Source organism: Peromyscus maniculatus, chromosome 11 (assembly GCF_049852395.1).
Source record: "Peromyscus maniculatus bairdii isolate BWxNUB_F1_BW_parent chromosome 11, HU_Pman_BW_mat_3.1, whole genome shotgun sequence".
NCBI lineage: Eukaryota > Metazoa > Chordata > Mammalia > Rodentia > Cricetidae > Peromyscus > Peromyscus maniculatus.
Window position 1 is genome coordinate 33,182,396 of NC_134862.1, and position 18,966 is coordinate 33,201,361.

Below are 18,966 nucleotides of genomic sequence, written 5' to 3' on the forward strand. Positions count from 1 at the left end.
AAGTCCTCCAAAATAATGTCAACCACAATACCTCCAATACCAGCATCAACCATGCTCACAAAAAAAGATATGTCTTTGTTTTGGAAACTCAGGATACAATACTAATTATTGATTATTGATAATATATTTATTGCCAAATGTTTGAAACTTTTCATTCATTTATAGAAACAATTTTCTCCCACATACTAGCAGAGTCTAAAACTGGCCAAATTGGTATTTTATCTATTAAATGGTGAAAGATGACCTAGTACTCAAGTGTCCATCATGTTACAATAATCAAACACACAACAGTAAATAAAGAAAACTCAAAAATTTACAGCAAAAACATTGGCTGAATAATATTTATCTGTATTTCAAAGACTGCTGTGTATAAAGAAATAAAAATCATAAAACATATAAAATATCACTGAAACCCTATTATGATGTGGAGAATTTAGAAAGAAGTAGTAGTGGGTATATTTAATGAATCATTCCATCAATAGACATCTTATATACTATAGTAAAATCTTAGTGACTTGGATATTTTTTCCTCATCTTTCTAAATCTCAATATTCTTGCATAAAAAGTAGATGAGATTTACACTGATTTTGCAGGTTTACTGTGAAGAATAAATGGGATTCTGGATATACAAGTCATAACATCCATGCCTATCTCACATAGAAGGCTGACTTCATATATGTCAGCACACTTCAAAATTCTAAATTTTTTTGGAGGTTATGTATTTCAAACTAAATGATCCCAACTCTTGGCCAGTTGTCCACATTATGGTGGTTATATCTATAGTAGTAGCAATGGGAGTAAAACAGCCAACAGCACCAGTGAGGACAGAGAAAAAGCATGAAGACTTCTAAAGATGGAGATTATGAAGTTCTATTTGTTGTTTGGATTTCTGTGATATTTTCAGGTGCTAATAGGAAACAGTCTCTACTGAAAGCAAGTGTATCAGACTTACATAAAGCTTCACACTTCTGTCAGGTGTCCCAACAATAGATGAAAGTTTTAGTAACTTTCATTGTGACAGAGAAGCTGAAAAACAGTATTAGTTTTATTCCAGATAACGGAAGCTCAAGCTTTGCACCTCTTTTGTGTTCTTTTGCTTTCCAGAGACATAGTCTTTTTCTCTTTTGCGTCTGAAGCTTCTACAAAGACTTGTGAAACATGCTGGCAAATTACACACAAAACACTCAAGCTATTGTTGGGAAACCTAGAGGTCTTACACAAAGTAGTATGATTTTAAATCTTTATTGCTACATAATATTTCCTCCAAATTGTTATTCCCAATCAATAAGAATTAGGAATTTAACTTTAAAAGCTCGGGAAGCAAGTAAAACTCATAAGGCTTAGGAAGCTCCTGAAACTTATAAGACTCACAAGGCTCCTCCCCAAGGTTATATGAGCAGTGTAGAAAAGACACTATCCACCATGCAAGTTCTACAGGGAGTTCCAGGAATGCAACTGCCATGAAGCATTATTTATACTTGGTGGAGTTTTTGGTAATGCAACTGTCTTTGAATCACCCATTCTTATGTAAGTAATCTCTTACTAATTCTCCTATACATAGGCCAACAAACTCACCAGATTACTCAGCCTTATTGAATGAAGTCATTTCTTTGTTCTATAACTAGTGCCATTTACAGAATAAATAAATGCTTGTTCACTTCACTCCATGGAAAGTCAAACAACATATATTACAAAAAAAAAGGAAATAAAAAAGTTTCCAAGTCAAATAATTACTAAAACAACCATGACTTCAGCAGATGTATAAATTATCTAAATCTATTGTCCACTAATTATATTTATATTTAAAGAACAGATTTGTGGGGGTTCAGGATCCATGTGCAACTGACATCTTCTTTAATGCAGAAAAAAAAAAACCAACATGGAACCAGCAATGATAATACTATTCTATCTAAAGCTGCAAGTCCACAGAGAGTCCCCAAGATCATCATTTTCCAGTGGACAAAAATAAATTAGTGGATGCCTTTGTGAAAATGCACATTTAGAACTTAATTAATTTTAACTGTCAATTGTTTTTATTTAATAAATTCATGTTTTGTCACAAGTAATCGCAGGCCATAGCCACTTCCTTAGCAACTGGGAGCTGCAAACCTTCCCAGGTACCATCTGGGAAGTCTGACAAAATTAAATTGACTCCTAAGGGCATCACTGAGAGCTGTAACTAAGTTTTTTTTTAATTTTATTTTTTATTTATGATAAGGGTGGGGGTTTGTGCAAATGCATAGAGGTGCCTGAAAAGGCCAGAAGGTGGCTTCAAATTTCCTGGAGCTGGAGTTATATGTGTGTGAGCCTCCTGAAATGGGTGCATGAAACCAAACTGGGGTCCATTGCAAAAGCAGCAAGGACTCTGAACCTCTTAAGTATGCATCTCTCACCCGAAATAAATTTAAATCACACTGAAAATATATTTAAAAATACTGTTTAACCCAATGTCACTGATTAAACTGCCATATTTTGAGATCATTAATTAATTCCTTCTATTAGCCACCTATGCATCCCAACAAACAGAAAGCGATAGCTTTTTAATGAGGTAACTCTCCAATTCATACAGCATGTCAACTCCCTAGTTTTTCAAAATCAGTTTTCTTAATTTACTTACAAAATAACTTAAAAGTTTAAATCCATTGAAGTGTAAGAAAGTACAACCAAAACACAGTGTCTGAATTTTGCTGTTAGGAAATATGTAATGAACATTCAAACCATAGGTTTTTCATTGCCAAGTGCCTAGATATAACATTGTGTTTATGGGAAGATTTTATTTTGTTATCATCAATATATTTTTGAGACAGATTTTACTATGTAGCTTAATTTGCCTCAAACTTAACATCTCCGATGTATGAGTCTGTCTTAGTTTGGATTAATATCACTGTGATGAAATGCCATAACCAAAATTAATTTGAGGAGGAATGGGTTTATTTCTCTTACATTTCCATAAAATAGTTCATCATCAAAAACAAGTGAGGGCAGGAACTCACACAGGTCAGGAATCTAGAGGCAGGAGCTGATGTAGAGGCCATGGAGGAGAGCTTTTTACTGGCTTGCTCCTCATGGCTTGCTTAGACTGTGTTTTCTTGTACAACCTAGGGACCACCAGCTGAGGAGTATCATTACCTTAAATGGGCTGGGCCTTCCCACCCAATCATGAATAAATAAAGTGCCCTAAGTCCCGCCTACAGCCTGATCTTAAGGAAGCATTTTCTCAAATGAGTCTCCATCCTCTCAGATGACTGGAACTTGTGTCAAGTTGACATAAAACTAGGCAGCAGAGAATCTTTAAGAAAAATTTTTAAAAGATTTATGCTATATTTAATTATGCCTGTAAACATGAGTGTAAGTGCCTGCAGAGTCTAAGAGAGGGAATCAAACCCCCTGCAGCTAGAGCAGTAGTTGGTTGTGAGCTGCCCATTGTGGGTGACATGAAGTAAATCTGGGTCCTCTGAAGGAGCAGCAATTGCTCTTAACTACTAAGCCATCTTTCCAGTCTCAAGAACAAATTTTATTTTATTGTCTTTTCTTCTTCCTGCCCTACCCAGGAGCAGATGCTCCTTTTGCTGAACCTCTGAACATCCTGAATTATTAGTGGGGGAAAAGGTGAGCATAACCATTTTCCCACCCACAACTTAGATGGACATACAGCAAGAAATGAATCAAGGCCTTTGGTTGGTGAAAGGCCCACATGATGTAGTACAAGCTGCTTTTCAAATCATCCTCTTTCTGTTCCCACCTCTTTGTTTCCAGGATTGTAGCAGTGTGTCCACCACACTGGCTAAGAAATGAACTATGATGTGAAGGAAGAGAATGATCACAGTATCAATAGTCTCTTGTTAAGGATTCTATCAGCAGCAATGCTTTGTTTGTTTGTTTGTTGTTCTTGTAGAAGCATTGTCTCAGACTTTTAGCCAGGTTAAAAGAAAATAACAAAGTGAGTGCAGTGGAACTATAAATCCAGCACCAGGGCTCTGATGCCCTGTTCTGTACTGTGCAGACATACATACACAAACACACAAACACATATAATTAAAAATAAAAACAATTTCCTAAAACAAATCTCTGCTATTTGTAATGGTGTTGGAGTATTCATAAAGATTCACTGTAGCTGGAAGAATGTTTGGACTTTCTTTCTTTGTGGCTTGCTGTTTGGGAAAAGGTGTAAATAAAAGCAATCCCAGATGATAGCAACTGCCAACATGGAAATTAAGAAAGCCTGCTGGCATCTCTTTTATTTATATAGAATGCTTTTTTCATCCCCCTACTTACTGTTGGACATTTAGCTAGTTTCCATACACTGGAGGTTTCCAACAGCATTCTGCACAGAATTGCCTATGTCTTCTGGAAATTTACCTCTTTATTCTTCCAAATCAAGACTAAGAAGTTATCTAACTGTTCTATTGCTATTACGGGACACCACGGCCAAGACAAACCTTATAAAAGAAAACATGTAATTTGGGGCTTGCCTACAGTTTCAGAGGTCTAGTCCATGACTATCATGTCAAGAAGCATGGCAGCAGGCAGGAAGGCATGGTGCTGGTGCAGTAACCGAGAGCTTTACATCCTGATCCACAGGTAGAGAGAAATACTGCACATGGCAGGTGCTTTGGAAAACTCAAAGCCGACCTCCCGTCACACACCTACTCCAATAAGGCCACACCTCCCAATCCTTCTAAAACTGTTTTACATACTAGGGATCAAGCATATGGGGATGTGAGGATTCTTATTTTAACCATCACAGAAGTGTTATTACTAGGATCACAATGAGGTTTTATTCTAATGTTTGGAGGAATTTTCACTTTGTTATCCAAAGTATTTCCCCTAGATTCATTCATACCAGCAATGCATATATTTGACAATTTCATATCATAGCCAGCATTAATGTTTTTTGATCAGTTGGTTAGTTCACTAGTAATTATTTAGGTATGAAGCAAGATCTCATTTTTATTTTGATTGTTATTTCCTTTTTGATTAATGAATACATTTATATTTGTATGTAGATTATAGATGCTCATATGACTGTGAATAAATTGTCAATGTTAATTTCAGAGATTAATGATCTCTGTAATACAGAAATTAATTTGGCACATGGACTAATGGACAACAGATGTTTAATAATTATAAAAACTAAATATTTGTTTCCTTTATAATTGTGTGTGTATATGTGAGAGTATGTGTGCCAGCAGAAGCCAAAAGAGGGCATCAGATCTCTTGCAGATAGAATTATAGGTGATTGTGAGCTGTTTATTGTAGGTACTAGGATTGAACTCAGGTCTTCTGCAAGAGTAGTATGTGCTCTTAATCAGTAAGCCGGTTCTCCAGCCTCTTTATATTCCTTTTTAAAAATCATAATAATTAAACTGTTTTCTTACCTTAAGGCAGTTTTTCAATCTTGGTTCTCTCCTTACATTTAGTAAAGAAGAAACTTGGTTATAGAGGATTGTCCTCTATAGGAAACTATGTTCACCTGCATCCCTGATTTCAATAACCAAATTACAGAAAACACTCTTTCCTTAGTTATGATAACTAGTGATGATGATTGTCAATTTAGAAAGCCCCAGAATTCCCTTAAAAATTCCAGGCATGTCTTTTAAGAATTTTCTAAATTAGGTTAACTCAAATGAGAGAAAGACCCTATGTGCAGGCCCATTCTGTCAGGTGGGGGTCTAAGACTGCATAAAGAAGTGAAACTAGATAAACACTCACATACATCTTTCTCTGCATCCTGCCTGGAGATGCAATGTAACCAACTGCTCCACACTGCTGACAGCACGACTTCCCAACCACGAGGGACTGATAAACCCTTCTCTTAAATTGTATTTTTATGTCTTTGGTCAAGGCAACCAAAAATGTAACCAGTAACCAAATGTTGTCCAGACATTTGTCTACGCTATGTCCCTTGGCTGTACCAGCAGTGCATAATCACCCTGGGCTAATTTAGAGTTATGTAAATTCTTTGCCTGAGAATGTTTTATAAGTATGTCTTAGGGTTTCTGTTGCTGTGATGAAACACCATGGTCAAAAAGCAAATTGGAGAGGAAAGGGTTTATTAGGCTTATACTTCAGTATTCATTGAAGGAAATCAGGACAAGAGCTCAAGTAGGGCAGGATCCTAGAAGCAGGACCTGATGCAGAAGCCATGGAGGGAAGCTACTTAACCAGCTTACTTCCCATGGATTGTTCAGCCCACCTTCTTAGAGACTTAAGACCAATAGCCCAGGGATGGCACTACCCACCATGGGCTGGGCCCTCCCGCATTGGTCACTAATTGAGAAAATGTCTTACATCTGGATTTCATGGAGGAACTTCCTCAACTGAGGCTCCTTCCTCTGATGACTCTAACTTGTGTCAAGTTGACACACAAAACCAGCCAGTACAAAGTAGTACAATTCTCCAAGAGCTCATTGTAATTTGCTGTTTGAAAGCACAGCTAAGTTTTCTTGGGTTGTGGAGACTTATTAATGAGTAATCCCTATCCTCAAGAAGAGTGCAGTCTTACATGGTAGAGTAAATGTAGGGTAAACCTCTAAATGCCAGTGAGGGAAAAGCAAGGCTTACTGGGCTAAGCCATGAATGCAGACATGATGAGTGGTCTGCTTCCTCATGGCTTTAAAGATACAGAATTGACTGTACTCTAAAGGGCAAGGAGGAAATCATGGGTTTGAAGAGAAAGAGGAAGAACATGCAGGCTGAGGGACAGAAAGAACTAGCCACCCTGACAAGTGTGGGGCTATTGGGGACAGAGTTACATCGAGTACTTGTGTACCATTTTCTACTAAGTCCCAGCCTGGTTCTACCAGGTTGCTACACCAAACCATTTTCTCCTAACTGACTAGTGGGCTTTCTTTGTTTGTTTTTGTTTGTTTGTTTTTTGTTTGAACAGGCATGTGGAAATGCTTAAGAAAACAATTGTTGGTGATTAAATAATGGACCGTGAACATGAAGGACAGGTAGAAGAAGAGTGGCTCAAATATTCAGATTAATTCTCATCCAGTGACTGGTGGAAGCAGATGCAGAGATCCATGGTCAAACCCCAGGCGGAGCTCCAGGAGTCCAACCGGCAAGAGAGAGGAGGGATTATATGAGCAAGAGATATCAAGACCATGACGGAAAAAGCACAGGGTCAATAGTTAAACTAGCAGAAACACAACTGTGAACCAGTGGCTCAGGAGCCCCCATGGAGCAGGACCAGGCCCTCTGGTTAAGTGAGACAGTTGATGAGCTTGAACTGTTTAGGAGGCCCCCAGGTGGTGGGACCAGGACCTGTCCTTGGTGCATGAGCTGGCTTTTTGGAATCTAGGGTCTATGCTGAGACACTTTGCTCAGCCTTGATGCAGGGAGGACAGGACTAGACCTGCCTCAACTGAATCTACCAGGTTGGGCTGTATCCCTAGGAAAGACCTTGCCTTGGAGGTGGTGGGAATGGGGTTGGATTGAGGGGAAGGCTGGAGGGTAGGAGTGGGGAGGACAGAGGAATCCATGGCTGATATGTAAAATTAAATTAATTATAAAATAAACATATTTTTAAAAAAGGAATGGTAATTGTGCAAATAAAGTAATTTTTTTTCTAATAGATATCTAAAAAAAAAGCTTACTGTGGTGTTATGAGTCCGAATGGTGGAGTTTTAGTACCTTTTATTTGGTATTCTTTTAAAATATTTTTAATTAAGAAATTTTTTGTTCATTTTACATACCAATCACAGATCTCCCTCTTCCCTCCTCCCACCCCTCCAGCCTTCTCCCATCAAACCACCTCCCTTTCACTCCTACAAGAAGGTAAGGCCTCCTCCGCTGAGCCTGGTACATTCAGTAGAGGCAGGTCCAAGCCCACCCCCCCTGCCTCAAGGCTGTGTGAGGTGTCCCACCATCGCCAGTGGGCTCCAAAAAGTCTGCTCATGCACCAGGGATGAATCCTGATTCTACTGCCAGAGACCCCTTAAGCTGAACAAGCTAATTTTTTTTTTAATTCACATAGAAAGTAGCAGATTTCTTCGTGGCATTTCCACACATACTTGGCATGATCGATGGTGTCCACCCTCAGTCCTCTTCCCTGTCTCACTGCCAACCCTCCTTTCTGCTTTCATGTAGTGTGTTCCCCCCCAACACACACACACACGCTTTCCTTAAGTCCTTTTTCTTTTCTCATGCTTCTCCTCCTCTGGTTTTATGCCTCATACACACACACTCACTCTTCTGTAAACACTCACGTTTGGAAATCAGAAGTGAGATCAGGACATAAAAGGAAACACGCTACATGCATTATCTTTGCTGAACCTAGGTCACTTTCTTAGTAGAAGATCTTTCATTTTAATCAATTTTCTACAAATCTTATATTTTAACTGTTCTCTAAGGCTGAATAAAATTATATTGTGTATCTGTGTCGCATTTACTCTAACCATTCCTGTGTTGATGGAGATTAGGGTGACTCCATTGTCTTGTTAATGTGACCAGAACATCAATAACCAAGGATGTGCAGGTATCTCTCATAGGATCTATAGTCCTTTGAGTGTTATAGCTCAAAAAGAAAGAAAATATCTTCAAAACAAAATGAAACTACTAAACAATGGGCCAAAGATCTGAACAGATGGTTCTCAAAAAGAGCAACATAAATGGCCAGTAGACACTTTTAAATGTGTGCAATGCCCTTTGCCTGCAGGGAAATGTGAATTGAAACAACTTAGTGATTTCATCTCACTCCAAGCAGAATGATTCTTATGCGTAAAGCAAAGAACAGTGAATGCTGAGAGGACCCGGGGAAAGCGGAGCCTTCTCCAGCGCTGAGGGAGGTGTGGGATGGTGCAGCCAGTTGGATCTTTTCAAGCCTCTTCCTATAGAACTATATTCTACAGGATTTCTCTGTCCTGGTTGTATGCTCTTCAAATCAGGTCCACTTTGAGTCTTATACTGTTCACAACAGAATGGTTTGAACACACAAACCAACAAATAGTGGGCTTCTTTTGATTCCTGTGCCATGGGCTATACTCCACTGTTACTACTACACTTTAGGGTTCAGACCTTCCTTTGATACAACTGTGGAACCTACTGGTCTTTTTTCAATAGTCACAGACTAATTTTCCACAATCATAGCTGCCCTTGTTAGCTTTAATATCATCTTGATATTGCCTAGTCAGCTGAGCAGAAAGCCTTAACTGAGGAATTACCTAGATCAGATTCATGTGTTGGCAGGTCTTGGTGGGCAGGGGGGGGGCTGTGTTGATTGTTAATTGATATAGGAGGGCCCATCCCACTGAGAAGTCCTGAGCTGTATGAAAAAGCGAGCTAATTGGGCTGGAGAGCTGGTTCAGTGGTTAAAAACATTGCTCTGGCAGAAAAAAAAAACATATTTGATCACCAGAACCCACATGGCTGCTCACAAATATCTATAACTCCAGTCAGAAGGGATCTGATGCTCTCTCCTGGCCTCTGCATGCACCAGCCATGCAGATAAAACATTCATATAAATAAGATAAAATTTAAATGTAAAAGAAAATCCATTCGTTTGGCTATTTGTCCCTATGCTTTATCCAACCTTGGTTTCAACAATTCTCGCTCATATAAACCCTCCTCTTTCTCACCCAAGTGGATCAGGCCCTCTGAATAGGTGAGATAGTTGATTGGCTTGATCTGTTTGGGAGGCATCCAGGCAGTGGGACTGGGTCCTGTGCTCATTGCATGAGTTGGCTGTTTGAAACCTGGGGCTTATGCAGGGACACTTGGCTCAGTCTGGGAGAAGGGAACTGGACCTGCCTGGACTGAGTCTACCAGGTTGATCTCAGTCCTGGGGGGGAAGGGGAGGGGGGCAGGAGGGGGGAGAACAAGGGAATCCATGGCTGATATGTAGAACTGAATGGTATTGTAAAATAAAATAAAAGGGGAAAAATGTAAAAGAAAATCTTTAAATTTTTTTATATTTTTTCATTTATTTTACATATTGACCACAGTTTCCTCCACCTCATCTCCTCCCGTTCCCTCCCCATCTTCCTTCTGCCCCACCCCCCACCCAGCAGTATCCACTCTTGCCTCTGCAGTCAGAAAGGGGCAGGCCTCCCATGGGAGACAATAAAGCATGGCACATCAAGTTAAAGCAGGATCAAGCTCCTCCCACTTTGTCAAGGTTGGGCTAAGCAACCCAGCTTAGGGATTGGGTTCCCAAAAGCCAGCTCAGGCACCAGGGACAGGTCCTGATTGCACTGCTAAGAGCCCCACAAATAGACTAAGCTACACAGCTGTCACACACATGCAGAGGTCCCAGCTCTGTCCCATGCAGGCTCACTAGTTATCAGCCCAGAGTTGGTGAGTTCCCATGTACTTAGGTTAGCTATCTCTGTGAGTTCCCCTGTTCTCTCTTTCTCTCTCTCTCTCTCTCTCTCTCTCTCTCTCTCTCTCTCTCTCTCTCTCTCTCTCTCTCTCTCTCTCTCTCTCTCTCTTGCACTCCCGGAGCTCAGCCCAGTGCTTGGCTGTGGAGCTCTACATCTGCTTCCATCAGCTACTGGATAAATGCTCTCTGACAACAATTACGAAAGTCACCAATCTGATTACAGAAGTAGGCCAGTTCAGGTACCCTCTCCACTACTTTTAGTAGTCTCATCTGGGGTTATCCTTGTAGATTCCTGGGAGTTTCCCTAGCTCCAGGTTTCTCTCTAATCCCAAAATACCCTCCCCATCAAGAAATCTCTTTCATTATTCTCCCCTTCTGTCCTGCCTCCAACCTGCCCTATTCAATCCTTTATGTTCCCATACCTCTATCGAAGAACCCCAAACCCACAGTTTATTCAGGAGATCTGTTCTATTTCCCCTTCCCAGGAAAATCCATGAATTTTTCTTAGGCTCCTATTGTTACCTGGTTTTCTTGGGGCTGTGGATTGTAGCATGGTTATCCTTTACTTAACAGCTAATATCCACTTATGAGTGTACACATACCATGTTTGTCTTTCTGGGTCTGGGTTACCTCACTCAGGATGATTTTTTCTAGTTCCATCCATTTGCCTGCAAATTTCATTGTTTTTTTGCTGCTGAGTAATAATCCATTGTATAAATGTACCAAATTTTCTTTATCTATTCTTCAGCTGAGAGACATCTAGAGTGTTCCCAGGTTCTGGCTATTATAAATAATGCTGCTATGAATATAGTTAATCAAGTGTGCTTGTGGGATGACTGCTCATCCTTTAGGTATATGTCCAAGATTGATCTAGCTGGGTCTTGAGGTAGATTGATTCCCAATTTTCTGAGAAATCACCATACCAATTTCCAAAGTTGCTGTACATGTTTGTACTCCCACCAGCAGTAGAGTGCTCCTCTTACTCCACATCCTCTCCAACATAGGCTGTAATTAGTGTTTTTTTATCTTAGTTATTCTGACAGGTGTAAGATGGTAAGATTTCAGAGATATTTTGATTTGCACTTACCTGATGACTGAGGATGCTGAACAATTCTTTAAGTGTATCTTGGTCATTTGAGATGCTTTGTTTGTTTGTTTGTTTGAGACAGGGTTTCTCTGTTATTTTGGTGCCTGTCCTGGATCTCGCTCTGTAGACCAGGCTGGCCATGAATTCACAGAGATCTGCCTGTCTCTGCCTCCCAGGAGTTGGGATTAAAGGCATATGCCACCACTGCCCAGCTCCATTTTAGATTCTTGTGCTGATAATTATCTGTTTAGCTCTGTAGTTTGTTTTTTAATTGGATTATTTGGTAACTTGATGTCTAATTTCTTGAGTTCTTTATATATTTTGGAGATCAGCCCTCTGTCAGATGTGGGGTCAGTGAAGACCTTTTCCCATTCTGTAGTCTGTTGTTTGTTTTATTGACAGTGTACTTTGCCTTACAGAAGCTTTTCAGTTTCAGGAGTTCCCATTAATTAATTGTCAATCTCAATGTCTGTGTTACTGGTGTTATATTCAGAAAGTTGTCTCTTGTGCAAGTGCATTCAAGGCTACTTCCCACTTTCTCTTCTGTCAGCTTCAGTGTAACTGGTTTTATTTTGTGGTCTTTGATCTACTTAGACTTGAGTTTTGTACATGGCAATAGATATGGATCTTTTGTATTTTTCTGCTTGCCAACATCCAGTTATGCCAGCACCATACCATGGAAGAGTCAATAGGCAGTTTTCTCACATAGTTTCTGCTTCAAGTTCCTACTTGAATTCCTGCCTTGACTTCCCTTAATGATGGACTATGACCTAGAAGTGTGAGGCAGTAAACCCTCTCCTCCTCTAAATTGCTTTTGGTCATTACATTTATCCAGCATCAGAATGGAACTAGAACATCAATTTGTTAAATTCCTTAAGCATGTATATATAGCAAACTGAATATTTGTTTTAAAATAAATGCAGTGTTGGGTTGGGGCTCTATCTCGGTGTGTAGAATGCTTACTGAGCACTCATGAAATCCTAGGTTCAGTCCCCAGTACTATATGTAATCTCAGTTGTAATCGCATACCTGTAAGCTCAGCACCAAGAAGATGAAGGTAGGAGAAACACAAGTTCAAGATCAGCAAAGAAAACACAAGATTATATCTTTAACAAGAAAAGAAAAGAAAGGGGGAGAAAAGAAAAGAAAAAAACTTTGTATCATGCTGTTTTGAAAATAAGATATATGAAAACCCTGAAGTGATTAGACTAGTAAGATGGTATATAATCACCCAGACATGCACACATGATTATAAAAATTATAGATACTGTAATGATTTATATTACTAATAGAGATAAATATCATACTTTTATTAAATGAGAGAAGCACAACATATGGACAGCATTAAAACAAAATTACAACATGTATACATACTCATATGGATCATAAAGATTGTGAAAATACATCACATTTAACTTGATGATACATATAAGATGATTTTCAAGACATAATTTTTAGGATTAATTTTAGTGTGTGTGTGTGTGTGTGTGTGTGTGTGTGTGTGTGTGTGTGTGTGTATGTGTGTGTGTGTGTGTTGGGGGGGGTGTTTGTATGCATGTACCTGCACGAGCACGTGAATGCAAGTATGTTGAATTATCTACTCCTGGATTTATACCTCGTGAACCACCTGAAGTAGGTGCTGGGAACTGAACTCAGATCTTCTGCAAGAGCAGCAAGCACTCTTAACCATGAGCTATCTCTACTTTATAACCAACAGGCTATTAGTTAGTTATAAATTACTACTTTCATTTTGCCACAGGATCATCTCTGGGATAGAGAACAGCCCAATCAAATCATTCATGCCAACTAGGCATCCATCTCTGACAGTCTCAAAACAAGGTCAATATGCAGTAGTTAACATTAACTATTCTAACACCTAGGAGGTGTTTTTAAGCACCCCATCTTTTTTTGTTTTGAATACATAAAAAATTCCTTGAAAATTTAAGTCATGATTCCTTGACAGATCAGATTTCACTGAATATTAAAGGGAAAATATCCTTGCCAAGTAACACACAACATTACATTTTAAGAACAAGTTTGGAGGAATTACTGTTTAATATTGTAAAATAAAATCTCATGAAGAAATGGAAGTCTATTTTGATTTTTATAACTTAGACTCTTTTGCTGATATAAAAGAGTTCAAATAAACAAAACCTAAATGCTTGGATCTTATAATTAAAATGATTAAATAGACAAAGTTGAAAATAATAACTGTTATCAAACATATGAAGGGAATACAACTTTGATGCACTGCTTTGGAAAGGTGAACTGTTCTGTGCACTTTCTAAATCTTACTGGCTTTTGACAGATCAGAACAACTGGAGAACAGCATGTTATAAAAACCCGACTCCAAAGCATATGCCTAACAGAGATATGTATATGGATGGATTGACACCTAAATCAATAGATGGATATATTTCTATATCTTTGTTTATGTATAAAATACATATGATCTGGGATATACCTAAATGTATACAGTATGTGCCTAGCATGCATAAATCCCTTGGCTTGACTGATCCCTAGCACAGCATAAATTAGCAATAGTGTTGTATGCCTAAAATTTGAACCCTTGGGAAATAGAAGCTTGAATATCAGGAGTTTAAGGTCGTCTCTAGCTATACAGCAAGTGCAAGGTTAAGCTGGGCTATACAAGACCCTTTTTCATTATGAACAAAAAAAAAAAAAAAAAAAACAAGACAGATCTAAAATCCTGTAAAGTAGTACTAATTATGAGAGCAAACCACAAATTTCCAACTCAGAGTGATGATTCCCAAAGGAGAAAAGCAGTAACTTGTTGAGAGGCTCCAGTAGGAACTTTTGGGGGTGTGAGCCATGTTGGTTTTAGGCTCTCAGCACCATCTGTATGCGACGTTAAAATGCTCAGCTCTACATACTTTGCTGGTTGTGTGCTAAAATCAATTTAAAGCAAAGGAAAATGTTACATGGGATTTATTAGTAGTTATCATTCATTTTAAGTATGACCATGAAGAATTGTATCAGTATTTCACTGAAAGCCTCAATGTAGCCATCAACTTTTCTCTTTATGTGATCCTGTTTCCTTAATTTTCCAGTATGTGATAAATTCTTAGTGTCCATTTCTCAGTGCTAAGTCAAGCTATGAGCACAAGTTAAATAGTTTGATTACGTCTGACGTTCTGGCCTTTAATAAATCTCTCTGTTGGTTATAAAGTACTACTTTCATTTTGCTAGAGGATCATCTCTAGGATAGAGAACAGCCCAAGCCAATCATTCATGTCAATGGGGCATCCATCTCTGATGTTCTCAAAACACGGTCACTGTGCAGTACTTTTTATCCTTCACCATGAATGATTTTTCATTCAGGAAGCCCTTTTAAAGTGCTACACTCTGAAAACCTCCACAGAATATCACAGTCTTACAACATATGAACTATAGCTTTCTGTACAATAAATTCTTAATTGTGAATTTTAATTGTTCCACACTCCTAATTCTTATCTTTTGTCCATACACCTTTTTCAGGAGATGACTAGATATCAGATAAAAGTCAGTGGAAAGTATAAGTCCTCTCTACACTAGTCCAGCAAACTGACATAGCTTCAAAAAAAGACCATTCTATGAATTAGTTGTTTCATTGGATTAAAGGGTAATGAACATATTTATAGGTTTAACCAAATTAAATGGAATCCATAGGATATAATCTTCAAGTTCATTACTACTATAAAATAATCCTTAGTATCAATAATCCTCCAGGACTTGAAGATACTATTACCTAGGTGTTTTGTGTTCATTTTCCACTATGTTTTTCTTTTTCTCATTGTTCCCTCACTCACCATCTACTTTACTTAATTTCTTTTTTTAGCATTAATATGAACCAAAAGCATTAGGTACAAGGCTAATCCTTGGCTATTGTAAATACAGAATGAAAAAAAGATCATGTAATAGGATTTTCCAATAAAATATGACTTAGTCACTTTTCTCACTGAGGTGACAAAAATACCTGAAAAAAAATCAACTCGAAGAAGAAAGTATTTCCCATGGTGGCTTCAGTTTCACACTATGGTCCATCATGCTGCGGAAAGCATAATGGCAGATGTGTGAAGTAGCTGACTATATTACATACACAGGCAGGAAGCAGAAATATGAATGTCGGTGCTCAGCTCACAGTCTTCTTTCTATTTAATCCATTATCACAACCCATAAGATGGTTTCACTAGTCTAATCTAATCTATAAAGTTCCTCACAGATATTGCCTAAAGATTTGGTATGGGTATTCTAGATCCTGTCAAGTTGATAATCAATATGAGCCATCACAATGGCACAGGCAAATTAATGTAGATATTATAAATAATACTAAAGAAAACCAGAAGGTATACAATATGAATGATAGCAGAACTTAAAGAAGAAAATAAACATGAAATTAAATCTAAGATTTAAAATATTGAAGAAATATGGAGAAAAAGAATACCAACAATATATGAAAAAATTTTAATAGTGAATTCAATGTCAGTTTTCCATGACACTATAGGACAAAAATAGAGAGATTTACAGCTGGTTTTGTTTTGTATTTGGTGGATGCCCAGGACCAAGAGCAAAGCCTTGTATATGTGAGGCAAATGTCCTCCATGTTGCTGTATCCTCAGACCCTAAAATGAGTTTTCTATCAAAGAGACTTGGGGTTATAGTCCTCCCAAGTTCTTTGGAGCTATTGAACAGTGAGCTGACTTCAGTTTTCTAACTCTACTTTGAGCATTTGTAAAGAGTCATTCTTATTTCTCCCAGGGCTCTGAACTCAAGTCATGGATCCAGATTGGAGTAATTCTCCTGGCAGGAATGAAGATATTCTGAAGATTCACTATTCGTACCTCCATTTGGGTAGCAGATTATAGAGACAATGAATCCCAATAGTTAAAATTTCCATAGTGGTTTGATTTTTAATGACTTAAATTACAGTGATTGGGCGCCTGAAGAGATACTCAATGAATAAGAATACTCACTGCAAAATCATACAGACTTAGAGTTCAAATCGCCAGTACCCACATAAAAAGGTGTCAAGGCTGTGAAAGACTGTAACTCTGCTTCATGGGGAAGAGGAAGGTCTCTGGAGATTACTGACTGCCAGGTGCTGTGAGATGCCCTGTCTCTAGGGAACATGGTAGGGAGTGATAGAACAGAATACCTAATGTCTCCCCTAAACTTCAATGTGCACATACCACACAGAAACACAGACAGACAGACAGACAGACAGACAGACACACACACACACACACACACACACACACACACAAATTTTATTGCTCATCAAGTGCCTTTCCCTCTGCCTTTGGAAGAATGTTGCATTTTATGAGTCTAGTATACTCTAGAATATGGGTAAGAACCCTAACACTCAGTTGTAACCCAACAAGCAGATACAACATTGTTCTGTAAGATTCCCCTTCTCCTGATTCTAAAGATTTGGGAAATGGAAAGATGTTTCTGAGAACAAAAATCCATGCACAGTCCCTCAGGGGCTCCCTCAGTGGCAGCCATGAATGTAGTTGCCAGCTCAGGTCTCTTATCAGATTCCAATCAGCTCTTCCTAAACACATTCCTAGTGTTCAAAATTGCCTGGCCGTTCACACCTCCTGCTCACTTCTCAACCCAAGAATTCTAGCTAGCCTTCCTTTCCTCCAAATTGATATATTCCTTCCTAGATGAGGAAGGTGATGGAAAGTCAGGAAGAAAACAAAATTTCCACCCCCCAGAAAGCTGCAACATACAAGCTTCACAGTATCCTCCTGTCCCCAAGGTTAAACCAGCAGTAAACAGTGGCTGGGGTTTCCCTCCAGCTGAGCTTCCTTCAAGTAAGCCAGAGTTCTAGAGCAGCTGCTTTCCCATCGTCAGCCACCTTGGGGTGAGCTTTTTGGTGGTTCAGCTGTTATCAATTTACCTAGGTTCTTGTAGGAAACTTCTCGCTTATACTCCTGTAAGCACCCCCAATGAACTCACTGGTTCATCAAGCTGAACTTTGGTATGACTGCTACTTTGGTCAATTCTTGGCTCTCGAACTGGGGAGAGCAGACATTTTCCCATGTCTCCCCGGGAGAAGTGCCACATCATTTCCCAGTGGCTCTGAGTGAGTGGGACTCCATTTCTGCTACCTTCCCACAGAATCTTAATGAGCGGGTGGCAGGCAACCGTTTAAGCTCGATACCGGCAGGGTTAGAAGTTCTTTGCCAGGTTGTAGACTGGCAGGCAGCTGAATTAACTAACATCTTTCCTTAGCTGGGTGACTTTATACTCACTCATCTAACGATCACCACAATGTATGCCCCCTATGCACCTAGTCTTGGAGGTTAAAAGAGCTTGTTTTTAGATTTGTATTGTAACTCTTTTTATTTCAGATAGGAAGCCCAAAACTCTTAAAATAAGAGTTTCCACTACAGAGGGTGGAGACGACTGGAAGAAATTCTCATATGCTTATCAGTGAGTTTGAGCCTAATGCTTTCCAGTTTATGGGCATGCTGATAAGAAAACAAATTGAAAAATGCAGAAAGTGGAACCAGGCTTGGCTATCTCCCATGCACATTTCTCCCACTCCTCCACACTCTTTACTCTACTTCCTGCAATTTCAAGTCATCCTTGGCCACAAATGAAGCAAGGTTTTAAATTTTGTTTTTATTGCAGAGCAGAAACATTCAAATACTTCTTTTAGTATATCCTTCAAAATGACTGGATACCTGTAAAAATAACCATAGACTGTTAGGCTCAGTCATGGAAATCCTAAATCCACAAATTATACTATTTATTTTCCTATTGTTTTGTGAGCTTAAATGTAACTGAACCAATGATGAGTTGATGAAGCATGAATCTATTTAGTCTTAACAATAAAAACCCAGAGTCATATCAGGGTAAAAGCCGAAAGATCAGAGAAGCAGAGCAGCCAGCCACTAGGCTTACTGGAAAGAAATCTCAGACCAAATAGGGCATCCTGGTTCTACGAATCCTCAGACCAAATGAGGATGGTATCCTGTCTCCACCTGCCTTATATTCCTGTCTCCACTTCCCTAGTGCTGGGATTAAAGGCATGCACCTTCCAAGTGCTGGGATCAAAAACATGAGATCTCAGGTGCTGGAATCAAAGGTGTGAGCCAACACCACCTGGCTCTGTTTCTCTTTTATTTTATTTTATTTAAAAGGTTTTCCATTTTACATACCAACCACAGTTCCCCTTCCCTTCCCTCCTCCCACTCACCTCCACCACCTTCCTCCTACCCTACCCCCATCCACTCCTCAGAGAGGGTAAGCTCCCATGGGAAGTCAACTAAAATCTGGCAAATCAAGTTAAGTCAGGACCGAGCCCCTCCCCCTGTATTAAGGTTGAGCTAGGTATCCCTCCATGGGGAATGGGCTCCAAAAAGCCATTTCATACACTATGGATAAATCATGGTCCCACTGCCAGTGGCCTCACAAACTGCCCAAGCCACACAACTGTCATCCACATTCACAAGGCCTAGTTGGGTCCCAAGCAGGCTCCCCAGCTATCAGTCCAGAGTCAGTGAGTTCCAACTACGGGGAATAGATGAGATCTCCTGAGTAA

General features: G+C 39.2%; 1 protein-coding gene across 2 annotated transcripts in view; it reads right to left on the reverse strand.

Moving 5' to 3' along the window:
- Positions 1–18,966, reverse strand: part of Dpp10 (dipeptidyl peptidase like 10) — a 720,356-nt gene that overhangs the window by 106,538 nt on the left and 594,852 nt on the right. The gene's annotated exons all lie outside the window — the stretch shown is intronic.